Raw genomic sequence first — 19,921 nt, 5'->3', positions numbered from 1 at the left:
TTAGCATTGTGAATGTATATATTTGTTCATATAAGTGTAATAAACCCCTAACAAATGTTATTGAAAGAATTTTAAATAAAAATGTTCTTTTAAGTTTTTATTTTAAGAAAGTAAGCAGAATATCCTGTGGTCTCAATATAAAACGTCCTTCATATTTTAAGATGCTTATCAAAAATTAAAAAGGACTCGGATATTTGAGATGTGTATATTGAAGATTTTCCATAATGAAAAACTAAATACGTATGTTTTTAATCTTTTAACGTACACTTAAAGGATAAGGAATAATTCGTCTTAATACATTTTCTTAATTTTAAACCAATGACGCATATGAATTTCATTCGATTTAAAAACTACAACGCCTTATATTAATTTCAAAAACGTAAAGATTAGCAATCTTATATCATGCGCATGTAAGCCAGAGATCTTCCAAATACAAGCCAGACTTGCCAACCTCTTAAATCATGAGTATAATGCGATAATTCCCTACATTATCCCCCAAGTTAAGGGCGACCGGGAAAAGGCACGTGATCCAATCAACCAAATCCAGGTAGTGTCGGATTATCGACCTTTCAAACTATGTGGTCTTTCAGTTGCGAGCTGAACATGGTAACAATGTACATCATCACAGCACGCGAAGGGGAATGAGATAATTCTTCATACTAATATAACAGAAACATAAATACACGCATGTCCACCATCAGCTAATTATAACAACCATATTACTGTAAGTTAAAATGCGTCCCACATAATAGCATTCTTGCACTAAAATTCTGCTACTGTAATTCTAAACCTACAAATTAGTTGGAATTTGAAACACAATTTTTTGAAAAGTCTATGCCAAGATGTTCTCTACCGTAAACAATTTTATCGAAAAATGCTACTTTCGTGGTAATCGTTCCTCTCAGGCACGGCATTCTGTTCTTTAATGAAACACATCTGACACTGAGTTAATCTCCTCACGAAAACATTTTCAACTTATTCATGCGAACACTACTATCAAATATGCAAACAATAAAATATACATGAACGAATCCGCCACGAAAGTGAAAGGCAAATGTGAGTAAAAAGGAAGCAGGTGATCATGGTTGAATGAACTCTTTTCCTCCGCAGGCAATTCGAGGGTAAATAATCTTGTTTGAAGACTAATTTCACATCGCAGTCAGGAAGAACATTTACGACCAATTACTGAACGTAACTATTTTAATTTTTTACACGCTATCACGACACAGCCTTCACGAAACCGACAGGGAAAGTTTAATAAATTTTAGTTATGACGATACTCCGGTGGTCGTTTAAATGCCAAGGATAATGTTCCAGCCTTCAAGACATCTAACCAGAATGAATTATTTAATTATGCCTCGTTATGTTTTACAAATTACTGAATAAAGAGATACAACAGGTTCTGTTTTGCATTTATGTTTTATTTTAGAGTCTCCAGTAGTTCACGTGCAGCTTAGTACTGAGCCATTTATTTCGAGCAAAATTTGTTTGTGATTCTTATGGTCTGACAAGTGTCTTTACGCCAGTATTCAAAATATTTTTGAGATAATGTAATACGCAATCAAAAGTACAGAAGACTACAAACAAATATATATATTAAGCAGTTGCAGAAAACTTAATTAACAGTCTTAGAGGAAACACTTTGTGTAATAGGAAATAATTTATCCTTTTATACAATTGTATTTTAAAAGCTGATCAAAGTTCAGCCTTGGAGTAGCGATGACTTTAAACAAAGCCTTTTACGCATTTCGGAAAATGACACGAGTAAAATTATTCTGTAAATGCTAATCGTTTTTCCTCTAGGAAATTAATTTCTATCAGTTCCTTTGAAAAGCATATAGTTTTTCAAAGACTGTTCGCACATTTTTTTAGACTATTTTCCTTAGTATAAGAAAATCGTCTGCTTTATTTTTGAAAATATAAATTATCGTCTGCTTCTTGACAATTTTGTTTTCATGCAAAATGGCGCTTTTAAAAAAACAATGAACGGAAGGCTATGTTTGTCCTCTTTACGAAGAAAATTATTTGTATTTAATTATTAAAAAACGCTGGGTAAGTCATGCTTTTTTTATATCAAGTCATGGTTTTGTTCAAGCTACGATACGTAATATTGCCAACAAGAAAGAAGAAAAAAGTCAAAGTTTGGTTCAAGGGAAAAAAATTGTTCCAAATGCATATTCAAGGAAAAAACTGAATGCTGCAAAGGTAAGATCTTTAATGTTAAACGAAAATCCGCCAACTAAAAGGACAGTTGCAAAATTATTTAAGCGCTCAGTATCAACTGTAAACAAAGTAATTAATTCTGCTTTGAATCTTAAAAAGGCGAAAAAAGATAATATGCGTAGTCTTACTTCACGACATATCGCTTAACGCAACACGTGCTGCAGAATTCTTTATGACAAACATTTATCGGGAAAAACTGGAAAATTTTTCTCAAAACGATTGCAATAAAAAGAGATATATTTATTATCATCAAAGGAGACGAAAAAATCTTAAAGCATGGTTTAAAGAATCTAAATATAGTTTTTCAAAGAAATTTATGATTGTTGCTGGTTTTTCATATTACGGCAAATTAAAAATAAAAAGAATGGAGAAAATGTTAAGATCAATTCCTCATATTATCATGAACATATTTTGTATCCAATTTTCGAATATGAAATAATTTCTCTTTACCTACAATGCGATCATCAGTAAAACTCCATCAAGAGAAAACAAGCAACAACACTTAAAATCCACTGATAATTTCTTGAAAAAAATGGAAAAAGAAACGGATATCAAGCCCCCTATTCTTCACTCATATCCCTATTAAATAACCTGATGTATCAGCCATGGATTTTTGCGCTTTAGAACTTTTAAGACTTTATTGTCTTAAAAATTACAAAAATTTGAAATGAAAAAATGAAGAATAAGGTCATCAAGAGAACATTTAAAACACAGAAATGTTTAGGTAAAATATTTCTGTAAATACAACTAAGGTCATCTAAAAAATTTGCAAATAACCTCTGTAACCCCAATTATCAATCTAAATTGAATTTTTCTGAATTTTAAAGTTAAAATAGTTTCATATGCTTCGATTTCACACGCAAGAAAATGTATGTTTACAAAAGCATATAATGGGAGAACACATGCAGAGAAAATAGTATTTCTAGAATTTAAAAATAAATGTTATGCCTTTATTAAATATTATTAAATTAAAGATTATAACAAAAATAAAAATATTCAAAACACGGATTTAAAATATGTATATTTTTATTCTTTTCACATTTAAAATGCTAGACGAAAAACTCAGAGGGGTGTTTTAGAGTTTTTCAGTGACATTCATGGGTTTCTGTGAGAGGTATACAACCTTGAATTACTCCATTTTTAACCAGTCTGCGCGACAATTTTTCACTAATTATAAAGCAAAAATTGTTTTCTAAAGTTAGTTAATCCATTAGCTAATCTTTCTAAGATAGCTAATACTTAAATATTATATCTTGAAGAAAATTCAGGAGAATATTTTCGGTTGAAAAGATTATTTTTAATCTTTAGTGATCTTTAATGGTAATAATAGAGTTCCATGTGATTTTATGCATACCATATGAAATTTAATCTAAATGTAAATCGATTTGGCCGCCCTGTGTTTTGTATTATTATAAAGAGAAGACTATCCCTTTGTTGGAAGCGCCTCTATATGATCCCCAACACTAAATCAGAATGATGATATGCATGGTTCAGTGAAAGGACAATAACAACAAAGCTGTCAAGCTCTTGTTTCCTGCTTTGATATATCCTTCGTTAGGCCTTTTCCTGCTCATATGTTTTTGAATATATGGTATAATAAAAATATTTATTTTTATTTTCTCACCTGCTAAGCTTTTGGATAGAAAGATGTTGGCTAAGTGATAAGAATATACAGAGTATTTGAAAATGTATTGCTGTAAATTGAAATGAAGTGCTAGTTTATGAATTCAGAAGACTTACATTTTATTCTTTGCTTTAAATCGTTTAAAAATAAAAAATTTCTCAACCTTTTTTTTTTAATTTTAGAAAGTAAACACTTTCAGAGATACTGTTTAAATATATTTCTAGAAATATTTTTGATGCTGTAATGTCAATTGTGATACACAACAAAGCGGCTAAAACAACAAATCGAAAGTCATTCAGTGACCTCACTTTAATGAAATAAGAAAGTTGTTTTATTACGTAGAAAAAAGTTAACATTTTTAAAGACACTGTTAAAATATTTTTGATACCGTAATGCCCACAGCGGTTAGGACAACAAAACAAGATTCGCTGAGTGATTTCATGTTAATGAAATAAGAAAGTTGTCTTATTAATTTGACAAAATTCAAATTTAATTTCACGCTAATTTTTATAAAACTCCTAGGCATTTTGTATGTTTTTCAAAGGGCAAAATATTGCTTTGAGAGAATATTTTTGCTATCAGTTTCTGAACGTTTCTGTTTTACTGGCAGAATACTTCAGTTTCTTGCCACAAAGGGATGCATATCAGTCACATTTAAAATGCATGATTAAAGTATTGGAATAAGCTAGGAAATCTTATATTTGTTAATAACATTTCTACAAAAAACAATTTGTCACAACATTTTTTATAATTAAGCACACACACATTTAATTTTCAAATTTTTTTCCTCTGTCGCGAGCAACAAAAGGCTGTCTCCATAAAAATAAAAAATATGATCAAAAATTGAAAATAAATAGTATTTGTCTAAATTCTTAAAATCTTAACTGTACAATTTCACCAAGCTCTTACTCATAATATTTTATTATTATTTAGTATTATTGTATTTGAAACGAAATATCCATGGATAAATTATGTTCCAAATTTCCTCTACGATAGATATTGTAATACTAATATTGAAAATATTAATTTTTTTACGATTTTACTCATACATTTACATAACAACATACATTTACATATATTTACCCTTTTATCTGTTAAGGTTTAACATTTTTTTAAAGTTATATATATATATATGCAACCTGAAATAAAAGTAAGAGAGTAATTTCATAGAAAAAAACATATAGTCAAAGAATAAAAAATTTGATAGGAAATGGATTAAATGGCTATCGAGCATTTTCATCCTGTTTTGTGTAACCTTTAACTGTTTCCTAGTTGAAGGAAAGCTACGACAAAGGGAAAAGAAATAAGTTTTCGATTAACGAAAGTAGGTCACAGAGAAAAATGAGGACACGGTGTTTGGTCCAGAATACCTTTCTTTTGATATACAGTTGAGATGCTGGCTTCTGTGATAGAAGAAATGCATCGAAAGGTAAGACATTTTTATCGTTCTGAAAAAAGATGAGTTTCGTTTTCTCTAGAAATTTAATATCTGAAACGTTTATAAAGTTAAAAATTGGATAAAAAATAATATCTTTTACGAAAACAAGGTTTTTAAGATGAGATTTTATGTTTACAGAAGTACGGAAATTGAAGGTATCTTTTTCGTGTAGTTCAATACTATATCCAATAGCAACTTTGGGAAACTGGATCCAAACCTTTTGTAATTTTCTATACTATGTTGTAGTTGAGGTATTTCTAACATGTTGTAGTTGAGGTATTTCGTTCTTTTGATCAAGAATCAAACACTCGAAGCATAATCTATTCTATGCGACATATTTTGTTGTTCTTTAAATTTAAAGATAAGCTTCTGTTAATTTTACAATGCGTTCCTAGGTATAAAACATGCTATTTAGTTTCTGCACGTATTCACAGCTGATTTATAATGCGCTATTTATGTTTTCCAGAACTAACGTGCATTTGCTAGCTAGGAAAAGATTCGGTTTGCATTCTAACTACTTTCAGGTTTGGAGAAGGTCCTGGTTCCTAACCTTTGAATAGGTACATTAAACTTTAGAGTGTGAAAGTGAGTAACGTCTATTGGTGGAATATATCTTAACTAAAACGTCTATTGGTGGAATATAGTGTTCTGTAACTGTGGATTTGTTCATTTATTAGAAATATATTTTTACTACCGTTAATGATACTTAAGTTTTTTTAATCGAAGTGCTATTAATATTATGATGAACATCTGCCATATGTTTAAAATAAAAAATAATGAAAGACTAGTTCCACAAGAAAGAAAGATTAAGAAAAAATGCAAACTCTGGCTGAATTTTAAGAAAATCATTAGAAATGGTAATAATTAAGCAATAATTTTATTTACTTATCATGAAACACTATAGGAAATGAGAAAACTGGAGAATCATTTATGTTTAATAAAAATCCTTTATGTTCAATAAGAAAAAAGAAAATTAAAAAAGAGGATTGGTACAAAATTGGAACGGGAAAATGTTTGATTAACACTTGTTGATTTATATAGGAAACCCTAATACAGAAACTGTAAATTACCCAGGAATGGCTTTAATATGTTAAGTCCTAATTCCATGGGAAATATAAATGAATTTGTTTGAATAAAATATGGAAAGACAAACTTTCTGACTTAATAATATGATCGTGAATATGAGATGCAAACTCTAAAAGAATTCAGATATTTACAGAAACTATTCTATACGCTCTTTTAATTTAAATAAATTTAGATAAGAAATAGCATAAATTAAAATATTTAAACCATTTTAAATTACCCTAACATTGTATAGCGATATTTCTGAAAGAAGAATACAGGCTTATAAGGAGTTAACACATTTTCACTGCTTACTGTCTGGAGTAAGTGGTAAGCATGCTCCGAAGTACATAACAAGTGTTACAAGTGGAGTAAGTGGTTAGCATGAAAGAAGTACAGTTGTGTACTTTGAATTTTGTTCGAATGCACAAACTGATGTTTCGTGTTTCCCGCTCAAAAAAAAATTAATAGTCTTTACAATGTCACCGAACTAAACTGAGGGAGCTGATAACAGACCATCACCTAGATTTAATTGACAGGGATTCTGCCTTCCCCCCACTCTTTTAAGAGAGAAAGATTGTCAGGAATGATCGCATTCTCCTGTGTCTCCTGACATCAGTCGTTAGATAGCAGAAAAAAGCTCCGTAGTTGGAATACCGAGAAGGGCATAGCTATTTTTTGTGTTTCCTATTCCATAAAATATAATAGTCGTTCGTTACAGGCTAATATTAAAAGGAAGATTGTGTTAGCTAAGAGGCTGGAGAATCAGAATTTAGTTTACTTTGAAGATACGGACATAAAAGAATATTCAGACTTGATGAATTACAAAAGAAAGTTAAAACGATAGCGATGCTTTAACGCGCGACCATAAGAATGCTGAATCTAGCTTCTATTTTTATTAAAGATTTTGAGAAAAAGAATACAGGTAGCTTGTAAATTTGTGTGATTTGACATCGTGATGCTTTGTTTACACACAGAGAAATATATTCGAAGGATTATGCCGGGACTCAAACCTGGACCTCAAGAATACGTGCCGAGTGTGCTGACCATTACACCACGAAAGCATGCAGAAAGGATGCTCTTTTAAAGAGCAACTGGGGATTAGGGGACCGAATTGCCAAATCCTGGTGGTGAAAAATCATCATCCACCACCTTTTAGTTCGGGCGCTACTGTAGAGTCTTTTAGTTACTTTAAAGCAGGAGATGTGACAAATGAGAAGCGCCCTCACCAGGATTCGAAGCTGGACCTCTCGAATACGCGCCGAGTATGCTAACCGTTACATCACGAAGGCATGCAGAAGGGGGGGGAGAGAAAATAACTATAAAAATATCCTTATTAGAACTTTGGTGATTTTTTATCAGTAGGGAACTGAGATAAAAACTTCATGTAAATAGGATATTAAGGCAGGTAATCGGTGTAATAACAGTGCAGGTTACGGCACGTTACCAGTACCACAAAAGAAGGAGATTTGATAACACATATAAACTCACATTTTAGAAACGTCATCAGCATCGGTATCTTCCTATCAAAACTTTTCTCCCATTGTTTAAAAACATGTTTTTAACAACCTACTACGCCCTTTTACAGTCGATGAAAAATATTTTTAACTCAGTTATTGATTACTATTTGAATAAACTATAATTAATATCCTCAAGAAACATGCTTTTCAACTATGAAAAACTGGCAATCTACTTTTCAATTACGAAAATCTACCAATCTGCGTTTCAGTTATGAAAAAGCTTTTTCTATATTACAGTTACTATCTCTCCAAAACAATGAGTTATTTTTAAAATTTGTAAACCGTCTCGAAAAAGAATAAATCTATTGAAAAACGGACATGCATAATTATTGCTATAAGCATTCAAGTTTTTCACCCTTAGGAAGACACTTCCAAAATGGCTTTCAAAGTAGATGATTGAATGACCTTTCGTCCTGTGTTGACGAGAATGCAATCAACAGATCAACTTCACCGAAATCTTATTATTGAAACTGGTTATTCTTCTTGCCTGGGATTTCATAAAATATGAATAAATAACATCTTGAGTACAAGCAAAAAGATCCAAGTTCTAAAATTTTGTTTGTTTAAATCCAGCAAACTGCGAGTAATGGACAGCTTGACATTGAGGAAAAATATTAAAATTTGAATATTTATGGTCTACTTAAAAAATGTTAAAAGATAATGTATAAATTTTATTTAACAAGAAATTGCCACCTCAGGTTATTTTGTTACGCAAGCTCAAGCTTGTCATTATGAACATTTTCTTGTAGTACACTAAAAGTGATGGATTGGCTTTATTTATTTAATTTTACACAATGTATTTTTTTACGTAAACTTTCTTTTGTATTCATGAATTTTGTGTAGCAGCAAGCTATCTATTATTATTAATATAGCAACATAATTCGCTCTTTGGGGATTTTATAACGTTCATAGTTGCGCAGAAAATAAATTCTTTATGTTATAAGAATCCAAGAATAAAATGGCGAAAAGTAATTTTCTTTAGAGTCTTAAAAAAAAAATGGCATCTGGGGTTTCAAAAAGGTATTTCTGGCAAGACTGAGTTATAAATCAAAAGTTTTACTGCTTTCAAGAGTGGCGATTTAACTCGGCTTACAACTATAACTGTATCCGCTCTACGAAGCTCAAATCGAAAATGGCTCCCTGCTGGAAATTCGCAGACTGAGAGATTCGGTGTTCAATTTTTGATGTTCTTTTTGCGCTTTTGTTGTTGAATGTAACAAAATATAGTAGTTACATAAAATGAGTTTTTTTTTTTTTTTCCTTATCTCAATCAACATTTTTATATTTAACTGCACATTATCGTAGACGAAAAGTTCAAAAGTCAGAAAATATTTTCTAGTACATTTCCAGTTTTGTAATATAATCTAGCACAACAGTTTGCTCATCAAGTTCAAATTATTTGATAGTATAATTTCTTAATAATATTAAAAAAATGCATATATGAATCAGAATTTGCATACTTCTGTCTGAATTCGAAATATTGCTTGTATCTTCAGTTAAAGGATGTATATAATCAGTTACATCGAATAATCAAAGAATTTAAAAATTTCTGGACATTACATTATTTGAATAAAATTTTCTTGATTACTTATAAAGTATTTATATGACAGCAAAAAATAAATATTCTGCGAATCTGCTTTTTTTTTCGTGCTTCCTAAATTAATTTATAAGGTATTTTCTTTCTCCTTTCTGCATGCCTTCGCGGTGTAACCGTTAACACACTCGGCGCGTATTTGAGAGGTCTAGGCTCGAGTCCCGGAAAGGGCATTACTCATTTTCCAAGTCTCCAAGTCAAAGTTTCCGAGTGAAAAAAATCCTAATAATTCTACAGTGGCGCCCGAACTAAAAGGTGGTGGACGATGATTCTTCACCACTAGGATTTGGCGACTGGGTCCCCTAATCTCCAGTATTATCTCTCTGCTTTCTGCATGCCTTCGTGGAGTAACGGTTAGCACACTCGGCGCATATTCTAAAGGTCCAGGTTCGATTCGCGGCGAATACATTGCTCATTTTCAAAAAATCATAATGACTGTGCATATTGTTCATGAACATAATAGTATACTGTCTCAACAGATGGAAGGCGAGACGTTAATCACACTTTCGAAAAGCAGACAAAATTCAACTTTAAATTACAGCTCATTTATCGAAACTTGCGCATTTCGAAGGAACTTTGCATGGGTCTCTATCTTTTTCGAAGCAATTTAATATATTTGCTAAATTTTTCAAAGAGTAACTGCACTTTAAAATGCTTCTTTTAAAATTATTTTTGTATCTGTATTACTAAGAGAGTAGGTTTGCTCCAAAAATAAAGGGGGGGCGAGGGAAAAAACGTTTGTTTCTCTGAAAATGTACACAGCTTTTTGTTTAGTTTACTTAAATTATTTTGATTTTTTAATACTAAAACATTACGTTTAAAGAGAAATTAAATAAAAAAAAAAAAAAAAAAAAGACGTTTGTTTCTCTGAAAATGCAGAACTTTCTGTTTGGTTTATTTCATTATGGAAAACTATATGAGGGCTATCTCCTTAACAGGAGGAATACCTTCGTCAAGGACTTTCCAAGGAAAACAGGCCTTGTATCCACGTTATACATGAGAAAAGCCACGAAAGTGCCCATGCAGCTAGCCAATCCGCCTGAAATCAAACCCAGGGCGAATACCAGCGTTCAGCGACTTTACCGCTCGGCCGCAGGTGAAACTAGACCTCCCTGTAAAACTTTAGAGACTAATTACACTTTTGAGTAGGAAATAGGAAAAATCAACTGTGGTCTCGGGATCTGAATCTCCGATTTGCATTTGTTAGTTATTAGTGCTAGGCACTTACACTACGAAGGCACTCGCGCGAGAAAGAGATAAATCTTTACAGAAACTCTATTAGTTTAAGCATGAATTTCTTCTATCGTAAAAAGCGTAGTATCTATTAATTTCAAGTTAGTTTTCTTTAACATACTTATGACGCATAATATTTAGCAGATGCCACAATAGTGAATAATTGTTAACTGTCCATGCGTAATACAAAGCACCATCTTCCATCACTTTTGAAAAATATTTGCCGCCAAAAAGATCAAAGAATGATAATGATAATTAAATGACTGTGACTGGAGACGACAGTTATTTAATTCTCTTCTTTCTTTTCCCACAGCGCTTAAGGTCAAAAGATGTTGCGCATCCATTGCGTAATGCGTTCGGTAAACGTCGAAAGAAGCTGTTGACTCATTTCATTTCTTGACACATTATGCCGCGTCACGCCGAGCCGACAAAATATTTCTCCGATAAAAATTAACGAGTTCGCGGAGGTCGTGTCAGGTGAGTAAACAAGACGCCCGTAGAGACACTGCATTCCGTTCCGAAAATTTTCAACTCTTTTTTGCGCTGAAAACGCCCTAATCTCCCACATTCGTAATCTACGCAAAAACTATTAGATTTTCTAATGTTCGTAATTTAGATTGAAAAGCAGCCGTGAAATTATTTTTTATGTTTCCGCATTGCACAAATGCTGTCTAAATAACGAGAATTCGTGAGTTAGGAGTTATTAAGAGTAGTAACACTGTCCAGGAAAGTTCTCATTTTCTGGGAAAGACATAAAATATTTAAAAATTACTAAATGCAGTAGAGTTAATACATACCGTAGGAGTGTAAAGCCACTTTGCATAAGACTATTTCTCCAGTAAACCGTGTGAATTACGAGGTAGAAATAAAGATAGAAACCATGAGGTAGAAATAAATACGCATATTATTGTTAAGCAAAACTAAGTATTACGCAGTGTAAAGAAATGATTTAAAAAAACTTATTATTCAAAACGATAAGCGATTATTAAGATTTTTTCCCTTCTCAGAATATTTATGATTCGGTTTGATGCGCAATATGTAATATAAATATTCTCTTCCAGGTATAAGTTTTCACAATTCAACTGCTTAGGATATAACTTTGTTACTAAGATCATTTCTCTTTATTCTAAATTACATATTTAGTACCTTTAAGAAATGAAACTTACGAAAAATTTGATTTAAAAACCTGGGAATAATAGGTTTTCCAGGCGCAATGATATGTTGCTGGTTTTTTCCGCCAGTCCGGTTAAATGCGCTTTTAATGCATAGACGGCAGTTCATCTAAAGCGTTGTTAGCCATTCTGTGTCCGTGTTACTGAACCCAACCGTGATAGTGGCTAGTGACGTTGACTGCCGTATTGAAGGACCCAGGATTGAATCCCGAAGAAGACATGTAATCTACTAAACTTGTATATTTTATCCCTCAATCAGATGGGTTCCTCGATGATAGAGAAATGTGTATAAAACAATATTAAATGTGTTGGTAAAATCGCACTTATTATTTGATTATATTGACCTATAAGAAGTAATTTTACCACATAGCCGCGAGTGATTAAATATCGCTTTGTGACCGACTAGTAAATAGTCGGTCACAAAGCGATATTTAATAACCTTATTGGGTAACACTTGATACACTCATTAATACATATAGTTTTATTGAAATGAGCAACGTAAGCCAAATATCTCAGTGCCAACAACACAAAATATTATGGATTTAAAACATTCGGGTTTCATTATATATTGCATTATAAACGCTACTTCAGTATCACAAAAAAAAAAAAAAAAAAAAATAACCTCTGAAATAGCGACTCCAATGAACCTTGGATGTGTCCTTAAAAGAATTTAGGAGTTTCGAAATCAAGGAAATTATGCAATATTAACAACCGTAAGCCATTATTTTTTGGCTTTCTTTTATTTTATAAGATAATGTTTGCTTCAGGTCAGTAATCCGGGGCCCCTTTGCGGAGGTCGATTCGTGCTGCCACAGAAACGACAGCTTTCGCAAGCAGATGGGCCGACCATTTATAACACCGTGCTATCTTGATCTAAGTTCTTACATAAATGGCAAAGGCGGTGTTATATAAGAAGTCCTACAGTTTTTAACCGCCATTCATTATTATTTTTCACTCGTCAGTTTAAATGCCCAAAGCTGTGATTTGGGGAAGTTGCATTCATTTTAAAAAAGTGTTGAATTTTTTAATGTGAATTAAATTTTAATTAATTAAATTTATTAAATTTTACACCTGTATTGTAGTTTTCCTTAACTTTTGAAGAAGCGTTAATTATTTATATATTCAGGTGATTGCATTTAATTATTTGATTAAACTTAGAGTCTGTTTTGGGTATTTATTTCATTTGGATATCGTAAATATTTCTTTCTGTGATCACAGATTTGATTCGAAACATGTTACTTACAAATTTTATTGTGACGAATAAAAGCGGTCAAGTATTCTATAAAGTAATATTCTCCAAAATGCAGGTCGCGACTGATTAGGGATACTGAGAGAGTTTAAATTTTGGTGACCTTCAAATATATAAAATAATAATACATAATTACTTATGAGCATTAATGAAATATTAAGCATTTTATGTATTATAAATTTTTATCTGAGGAGGGATTACAGACAGATATTTGAGCCAAAGTTCAAAATAGCGATACATAAATTCGTTCTTATCACTTTTACAATGAAAGAAAGTTCAATTTATTATAGGATCTACCAAAGCCGAGCGGTGAAATCGTTGAACACTTATAGTTGAACTCGCTTTCAAATTTCGATCAGCGGGTTGGCTGTATGAGAGGTTACCTGGTTTTCCTCATGTGTAAAGCAAAAAAAAAAAAAAGAATGTCTCCCTTAAACAGTCCTCCACGAAGGCGCTGCTCTTATTAGGCAGATAACCTTCTCAAGCTTTGAGATAATCTAAAAACTTCAATCCAATAACAAATTTGTTATATTATAATTTTGTGATCCTTCATAATTTTTACCTCCTAAAGCAAGTATTTCATTCACTTCATCCTCAGAACGGCTCTTTAGAACTTTCCTTTCTCTATCACTTCCACTCCCTGAGAAGCTATATGCATATGGGTCGCGATGAACTGTGTTATTCCTGTGCCTTATGTCACTTGTCTGGCAGTAACATTAGAACAAGACCACGGAATTCATCGTGGCAAGGAGTGGAAGATTGCGCCTCTCGTTAGTCTTAAGCATTATAAATGTGACAGTACGACTTTGCTCAGTTACGTCCCCAATTGTGACGGAAAGCACCCCGGGGAAATGGGGCGACGGTCTTCCACCTTTCTTCCCCTACCACAACCTCTCGGGAGAACTTTCGGCTTGCCGCATATTTAGATTGCCCCTATGCCTTATATATATATATATATATATTATGCTTTAAATCAAATACCTGCGTACATTACAAGCAAAAATAGTGGTCTGAACAGTGAAATCTCTGTCCAGAAAATACTTTTAGGTAATTACGCTTCTTGATGGATTACGCCAAATGAAATTTGCACTGAATAAAGGAAATTTATTCGATATATTGAGAAATGTGAAATCTATATCCAGACATTTCCCACTTCTGAAGATTTCAAAATCTAGAAAATGACTTTCAGGTGTAGCTACACTCTAATGCTTTACAGCCCAGGAAATGGCTTTCAGATTTTTAGGTACTTATAACGTCATCCTTATAGAACTGCGAAATAAGTGTCCATAAGATGACATTTATCAGTTATGTGGACTAATATTTGCTTTTTTACGGAACAAAGGAATCTGAGAGAAATCTCTGAAAACGTATGAAGTACCTTAAAAAATATGAAAGATTTAAAAAAAAAAAAAAAAAAAAAAAAAAAAACTGAACATTTTAAGTGGTAAATTAGTGGATTTCTGCTATTTTTCTCAATGGACTGCTAATGATATTAATAGTATTTCCGAACAGAATCTTTAAACTGAGACTTACAATTGTTTATGGAATATCAAGAGCTGGTTATTTATTTTAACGCTATTTTATTTGTTATACTTTAAATTTTTTTCCTTCAGCAATTAAGCTATAGTGTTACTCATGTTTGCCATGCGTTTAATTTCATCCATATTGGTTTAACAGATAGTTTAAGAATGGTAACTGTAATAGAAATAAAAGTTTCAAAAATATTTGTGAGACGTGTGTGTTACGCCTTTTATGTGATTTAAGAAATATGAAAGGGTGAAAGAAAAATTTAGAAATTTATATGCCATCCAAAAAAATATTCCAAACGACATTATTATCGAAAATAATGTCCATAAAAATGAGTTTTTTTCCCAAATTTTATGAAGCGCTGACCATGGATTATTCGAAATGCCCTTCCCTCTTTTCCCAATTACTATTTTAAATAAATGTAGCTCTACTTCCCAATTACTATTTTAGATAAATGTCTACTACGCATACGTGCAAAGGGCAAGGTTATGGTTGCAAAATGCTTCTGAAAAATATTACACTGGATGCGTATTAAATTTATTTTGGTTAAGGATTCTTGCTTATTGTTTTCCTTCAGTAATTTTCCATTATGCAGTTTTACATGATAAATAATCTCTTCTTTTTAGATCAAGATATAAAAATCATAGATGCTAACATTGCACAAATTTATTTCCCTCGCATTACAGAAATGTTTAAAATGCATTTGCATAAATCCCATGAAGATTTATCCTGCGTAAAATCCATTGTTTACTTTTCTCGCATTCACAATAGGTTTTCGATCAACGACATCTTCATTTCGCTTGTCAAACGCCCACTGAGTTTTGCTCGCATTCAGAACTAGCGGAGGAATTCTGTGTCCTTGCATTTGCAAAGTTTTTCCGCTTTGGATGGAAAACAGTTAACGACTTTCTAAAGACAAAGATCTCTAGATGTAACTTTGTCAAAAGCCATGGAAAAGCGACCATTAATAATTATTTATGACCGTCGAATGTATGCCTCTTGTGTATTAAAATTCATCAATAACATCAATAGGAAATAAAGACATGTTAGGATAAGAAGTTTTATCCTTTTGTACAATAATAAAGTCGTTATTGTTCATGTGTTGGAGACATATGCGACCTTCTATAACTTATGACATAATCTGTTAAGTGTAACTATATTCAAAAGAGAATTTAGTTGCTTTTCGCTTTGTTTTTTCAATACTGATGTAATCTAAACAATAAACAAAGGATAAAGGGGATCAGAATCCTTTTTATATTAAGACATTCATTTACTACAGAGAGTAAAAGATAAAAGAAATTTATTAATCATTTTAACTTTGATACGTTGATATATAAGTTAAGAATTAAAGATTCTTCAATGATAGTCACGTTTACCACTAAATTAATCACTCGCATTTTTGGCCTAAGTAAATATAACCACCACATTCGTATTCTTGTTAAATTAACTTACAAATTATTCTATTTTTTGCTCCTTCTTAAACAGTAAAGTCATGATTCTAGTGAAGTGTTTTCACTTCCTTCCACGAAGGAAAGGAAGTATTGTAATCACGAAAAACTTCGAGTATTATATTTCTACGAAAATACCCATTTCAACTGCTCTCAAAACCATTTAAACGATGTTTTTGCGTGTCATCTGTACATACGGACAGAATAAAGGACTATTTCTGCCAAAAAAGGATTGTAAAAAGGATTTAAAATGGATTCAAAAAAAAGTTTTTTCCTAATGTTTGTACGTACGTATGTATGTATGTATGCATCTCGCATAACTCAAGAACGAGTAGTCCTAGAACATAGAAATTTTGTATATGAGACTGCTATAACATATAGTTGTGCATCTCCTTTTTTCCTTTCAATCGGCTGCACCATTCGTATATAAATATATATATTCTCACTCTGTTTCCTGGTTCGTTAAACTTAGTTTTATTCTTATATACCGGTAAATTGTGTATTTTTGCTTTAAAAGTGATTGAATTATCTATTTTTTATGTTCCGGTTAAGGTTTTTATGCCTTTAGTTAATCTGCATGCAATAGCTGTAGAATTATCAACAATTTAAAAGTTGCTTAAATGCGGCTAATATTTCTCTTTTACCATAGTAGCCATATTTGTTTGCATTTGAAAATTAGCAGAATAGTGAACTCAGTTTTTGCACCTTCAGTGACTTTTTGCCGAGTGAGACCATAACTTTTAGTTTTATGCACCGAGAAATCTGCCTTCTTGTCTGCTGAATTGTTTGTTTTTGCGTTGAAACTGTAATTTTAATTGTAATTTTTTTTTTAAATTTTTATCTGTATTTGGTGTTTTATGTTTTTCTATGTCTTTCAATTTTAATGAAGATATTTTGAGTTTTTATGTATTTTTGACTTGCCGTGAAGTGAGAACGGAATTAATTGATTGAAATGTACCTCAAATGAAATTACAGGAAATAAGTTTAAATAAAATGCAGGGAGAGATGCGTAAAATTTAGTATTCCGTTCAATGAAATCATGTGGTGTACAAATCAAATTTTTTTCAACAGGCATAGGTAAAATTTGTAGTGATTGACCTTCTTTGACAGCATAAACTGGTAACGTGGCTTTGAAAGCTAGAAAAACTCTCGATCCGAAAACTTCGATTTAAATACATTTGACTGACTTGCATTTCTGGTAATGAAACGGGAAAGGAGAAGTGATAGTAAAGGCTGAAATTATAAATAATTGGTTAATGAAAATAATAATAACCCTACAAGATTTTTCAAAGTTGGTCTTATAATTAAACTAGCAAATGTGAATATACATTAGAAGAAAATTCAAGCAAAAATAACTGCTGCAATATAGAAAACAAAGAGTGATTAATTCTCAAGCAGTCTTAAATTTTGTAATCAATATTGTAAATTTTAGAATGAACAATAGCCTCTACGATGAAAGTGTCGTTTTAATGCAAAAAGTTTTAATATCATATTTAAAATACTGAAGAGAAAAATCACATTGTTTATTTTTTAGCATTTCGTAAATCTTTCATAATAATCTGAAGTCAATGGTGAACAATTCTATATGTTACGAATTATCTTTTTTATCCTCCTCTAAAAAATTTAAGAAAGTACGTAGTATAAAACCGAATACAAAATTTGTCTTCTAAAGTTAAAAATATTTACAGATTACAAATATTTCAAATGATCAACAAATTTTATGATGTATACATTGTTACACATGTGTGTATGCATGCTTATTCATCTATTTAATATTATTCATTACAAGTTTAGCAACGGCTGATTATGATGCGTTTTCTCTGTTCCTAACACAAATATAAGTTATTTTCATTAGGAAGTATTTCACTAAGGTATTCGTTTAAGCAGTCAATGCCCACCAAGAGGCCGAGTGGTAAAGTAGCTGAACACTAGTGGTTCGTTCCGGGTTCGGATCTTGGCGAAATGACTGGCTGCATGGGCGTTTTCGTAGTTCTTCTCATGTGTAACGTTGATACGAGTCAGGTTTCCTTAGAAAGTCCTCCACATAGGCATCCCTCCCTTTAGACAGATAGCCTTCGAGTGCTTTGCGGTAATCAAATAAACCAAACCAACTTAAGCATGCAAACATTTTGGGAGTTTGCTGATAAGAAACATACCAGTTCATTTTAGTCTCTGTTCATTCCCATTTCATGTCGATTTGTTACTGTTCTTCCTATGTTCTGAGTAGGGAGAAATTTTCATTCTCTGAAACCAAATACAGTAAAACTTCCCCGTGAACCTCCCCAGATGATTTTGGTTTTCTGTGAAGGTGATCAGCTTAGAAAAGTGATGTTCAGTACCGAAGTTTATCTATGTTCTAAAAGTACTCACTGCCAGCCAACTGAAGTTTTATAATGTGTCAGTTGTTGAGCCTCTTATTCCTCGCTGAAGGTGGTCGATCCTGCCCAGTTTTCCTGGAGAACTCCCCAAGGGAACAAATCCGAGGCTCTTCGCCCTTCTTCTCTTACCAGCACCTTCTCGACAGGACTTTCGGCTCGACAATTTCTTTAGTGTTCCCATGCAGTAAAGACACTATACACTTGCAGAACCTCCATAATTTCTCCGGTATGTGACCCCGGCCTCAAGGCTATGACATCCAGCCTTCTACTATCAGAACAAATGGTTAATTCTAAAAAATAGTGGTTTTTGCTGTACATAATACATGGGTAAATTTATAAAAACAACTAAGCATATAGCTCATCCCGCCGCAGGAAATCAGACTCATTGCATGAACATTTTTTATTGTAATAATAAATTAGGCTACAGTTTGTTGCAAAAGGTTTAAAAATATGTTTATATTCTTTTAAAATTTGTGTAAAGATATTTGTTCATTGTTATTAATTTTTCGTTATGCTGGGCTTTTATGAAATGATTTGGCAACCATTTTCTCGTAACATGAAAACAAAATTTTGTCCTTGAACATGAAAGTATTCATTTATTCATTTTAATAACAGAATTTGGAATTCAAATTGTGATTTCGGAAAAGGTACTTGCACAACGTTTTTGCTTTCTTCTTAATCGAAAACTAGGACTCACAAAGTGACTCCAGACTGGGAGAAAATTTCGAAACCAACCCATTTCCTGATATCAATTTGTTATTCTCCTTAGTATTCGATCTCTATATTTCATCTGATTGCGTAAGTAGTGTTGAGCATCTAATACAATAATTAATACCGAAGAGCTCTGAAAGAAATATAATTACACAATTTAAGTACTAAATCTTGATACGAAACTCATAAAATGTTTTCTTTTGTCTTAGAAGAAGTGAAAATGCTACGTTGGCACACATAAGACAGAGATATATTTCAGAAGGGTACTTTCAAAGGGTAAAAATTTCTTATATTCGAACTCATATGATATTTAAATGAAGTTCTGCATGGAAAAAAAAAAAAAAAAAAAAAAAAAAAAAAAAAACACGCCACGCCGCACAATAATAAATTTACAAGAGAAAAGTTTATATAAAAATCATTGTCTGTAGAAATGAGATACTTGATACCTACTTAAAATAAAGTAAAAACAACTTTGTATTGGTATAGGTTTTGTACAACAACTCTATCGATTTCGAGAGTGATCAGAAATTCAGAAATAGGCCCCTCTTCTTCAGAAGCAAATTATTTTTGCTCTGGAAATTGACACATATTTTTTAATTCAGAAGTCAAACAACAAAAATCAGCGTTATATTTACAAAATTTTCACAGGACTAGTTTCGATGGTTTTACCGAACCACCATCTTCAACTGCAAAACCGCAAAATGACGTGTTATTGTGTCTTACATATTTTTTATTAAAAACC

General features: G+C 32.0%; 2 protein-coding genes across 4 annotated transcripts in view; one reads left to right on the top strand and one right to left on the bottom strand.

Moving 5' to 3' along the window:
- Positions 1-19,921, top strand: part of LOC118192407 (uncharacterized) — a 122,733-nt gene that overhangs the window by 41,644 nt on the left and 61,168 nt on the right. The window contains exon 1 of one of the 3 annotated variants that reach the window (XR_004758751.2): positions 5,191-5,276. The exons of the other annotated variants lie outside the window; for them this stretch is intronic. The gene's annotated coding sequence lies outside the window, so the exon portion shown is untranslated. Of the gene's footprint in view, positions 1-5,190; positions 5,277-19,921 lie in introns of those variants that run through there. 3 annotated transcript variants of the gene reach the window in all.
- The window catches only part of LOC118200858 (uncharacterized), a 103,826-nt gene that overhangs the window by 78,232 nt on the left and 5,673 nt on the right, over positions 1-19,921 (bottom strand). The gene's annotated exons all lie outside the window — the stretch shown is intronic.

The sequence above is a fragment of the Stegodyphus dumicola genome, chromosome 8 (genome assembly GCF_044657685.1).
Source record: "Stegodyphus dumicola isolate Sdum_Otavi_A_Nest chromosome 8, ASM4465768v1".
Taxonomy (NCBI): domain Eukaryota; kingdom Metazoa; phylum Arthropoda; class Arachnida; order Araneae; family Eresidae; genus Stegodyphus; species Stegodyphus dumicola.
The sequence above is the reverse complement of the archived record's forward strand: the minus strand, read 5'-3'. Positions and strand labels throughout refer to the sequence as shown.